The 2,745-nt window shown below is 45.9% G+C and overlaps 1 non-coding gene across 1 annotated transcript; it reads right to left on the bottom strand.

The window, feature by feature from the left end:
* Positions 1-541: 541 nt before the first annotated feature.
* TRNAF-GAA lies at positions 542-614 on the bottom strand. The gene has a single exon. It is a non-coding gene; the product is annotated as a tRNA-Phe (tRNA).
* Positions 615-2,745: the final 2,131 nt, after the last annotated feature.

Below are 2,745 nucleotides of genomic sequence, written 5' to 3'. Positions count from 1 at the left end.
TACCACTGCGGAATGCTCGCCCGGTAACGACCCTGCACAAAATGCAGATGCCTCGACTTCCGGGACGGAAACTATAACCCCTGATATACTTGAGAAGAGATTTGTCGCCTTTATATCCCAATTTGGGAGAAAGGCACCCCAGCAACGGATTTTCGATGGTTTTGTCGAAAATGTGAAGTTACACTCAGCGCCACAGGTTGATTTAGTGGAGCTAAACCGCATAATTCAAGTCATAACCAACGCGAAGCACCAGTTCCAAACTCCTGGCGAGGCAGCCAATAGTGTTGTGAATCTTTATGATGAATATTATTTCAAGAAATATGGTAGGCACTTGTAGCATTAACCGGTATGACTTCCTCTTTCATTACTTCATCCTTTCCATATCCCTCTTCCTTGTTCGATCTTACTCATCAAATGGCACTCAGTTCATATCTGTAAGTTCGTTTGATCATTGACAAGGTTCAAAGAAAGGGTGGGCCATTCACCATGAAGGCTAAAAGCAAGATAGGCTTTACTGGAATTCGGCAGATCGTTTTTTCTGTGCCAGGAACCAGATTTGAACTGGTGACACGAGGATTTTCAATCCTCTGCTCTACCAACTGAGCTATCCTGACTATTTATTGTGCATCATCCTAGTAGAGTACTTGTATCTATGTCAATTAAAGGGACTCAAAAAGAAAAAAAGTATTCTCAAATTGGACTTAGTAAATATCAGGATAATGATATGGATTGTGAATGACTTTGTCGGTGTACTAGAGTAGGGGTACCCTAGTACCCCGAACTTGTGCACGGGCGGTCGCAGCATCCCGCGGCAAGGCTTGCCGGGTGACCGCCAAGACCCTCCGTGGTTCCCTTGAAGACCATTCAAGGACAAAGTACTCAAACCAAGGCCCCGCAAGAGGAGCTTGCCGGGAAGGCCAACCAAGGCCCCGGCAAGAGGAGCTTGCCGGGAAGGCCAACCCAGGCCCCGGCAAGAGGATCTTGCCGGGAAGAGACAAGACCCCGGCAAGAGGAGCTTGCCGGGAAGGCCACTCAAGGCATACCAAGAAAGCTGGCCGCGACGCGCCCTGCGTCCCGGCAAGGCCCGGTGAGCAACAAGCTCCCAAACACGACAAGACGACGACCGTGGCAAGGAGCTTGCCGTGGGAAACCTCCACGTCGTGCCCGCGCTCCAGCACACCTGCCAACGTGTCGCTCTAGGACTCTCCCAAGCACACGTGGCAGGAGGCCGCGCAGCTAGGGGTGCGCGGTGGCAAGCGGAGATGAAGAGGAGGCCATCGTGGCGAACGGTGGCACTCCTAACGGTCACTTTTTGCACTGTTTAGGAAACTCAGACGAGCATTCAATGACCTTGTCCCCTGCCGTCAGAGTTAGGTAGGGTGCACTGTATCCACAGTAGCGGTAGCTGCACCTATCGCATCCTTTTCCATTTTTTACCCTTCTAGTCTACGTTGCCACCTGTCGGTGACCCCTTGAAAGTATAAAAGGAGGCCCAAGCGCAACGTAGAAGGGGTTCGGTTAGTTGGTGGTTCGGCTCATTCGAAACACCAGAAACACTCCCACGCTCGGTCTGGCAGCGTCCATCGCTCCTGAGCAAGGATTCAATACAATCTAACAAGCAGCAGTAGGGTTTTACGCATCCGTGCAGCCCGAAGCTGGGTAAAACTGCTCGCGTGTACTGCCTTGATCCGCTCTTTGTGCGGCCTCCGCCCCCCTCCGAACCGAAAGGGGCCCTATCCCCATAGGTGTTGGTGGATCAGCTTCCCCGACAGACTTACTTAATAATAGGGATTACTTGCCTATACTATAATATGTTCATTTGTATGAATGGGATAAGATCCAAAGAAGTCAGTTCAGATCCATTTGTGAAAGAGTAGAATAAGAAAGATAGTGAATCTTGTTTGAACCATTAATGAAAAATAGAGGTTGGTACAATAGTTAGGAAGTAAAATGGGCTTTTTATTGGGGATAGAGGGACTTGACCCTCACGATTTAGAAAGTCAACGAATTTTCCTCTTACTAGAAATTTCATTGTGGTCGGTAACATTGGTGAATTAACAAAAACGGAAAGAGAGGGATTCGAACCCTTGGTAAACAAAATCCTACATAGCAGTTCCAATGCTACGCCTTGAACCACTCGGCCATCTCTCGTACATAATCTTATTATTGACCAGAAACTGAGTGAATAGCGAGTTTTCGTATCACTAAAGTACAGGTACAATCGATCACAGATTCCATAGGGAGTTTGACTTCCTTTCCAATTTCATATTTCTCAACAACAACTTCTCTCATCCCCACGGATCTATTCAAAATTCTGGAATCGTCCCATGTTTCTATTTCGATTGTATGGCGTGGCGTATACACGTTATGCAAACAGAATGTATGGTTACTTTACTCTATTTTCTCATGGCTTGTTAAACCTTTATTTTTTCTTTTTGGATGATAACCAAATAAAAACTTCTCGAGTTATCAGAATCCATAGTCAAATTCAGTCCTTGGTTATTCAAGTTAGATGAAATAGTAATAGTTTGGCTCACATTGGTATACTACGAAATCCAATCTGATTCAAATATTGAATATCTCTCCTTGTCGGGACAATTTAAGCAGAATAAAATATCTATTATCGATTTTTTAGAATAGAATTAGTCTGTTTTTTTGCTATTTCGTACTGTATAATTCCTTTGTTTATGGGATCATTTTCCCCGAGGGTTTCCAATCAATGGGGGCGTAGTATAGGTAGTTAGA

Source organism: Triticum dicoccoides, chromosome 1B (genome assembly GCF_002162155.2).
Source record: "Triticum dicoccoides isolate Atlit2015 ecotype Zavitan chromosome 1B, WEW_v2.0, whole genome shotgun sequence".
NCBI classification, from domain to species: domain Eukaryota; kingdom Viridiplantae; phylum Streptophyta; class Magnoliopsida; order Poales; family Poaceae; genus Triticum; species Triticum dicoccoides.
This window is presented reverse-complemented; position numbering and strand designations above follow the sequence as displayed.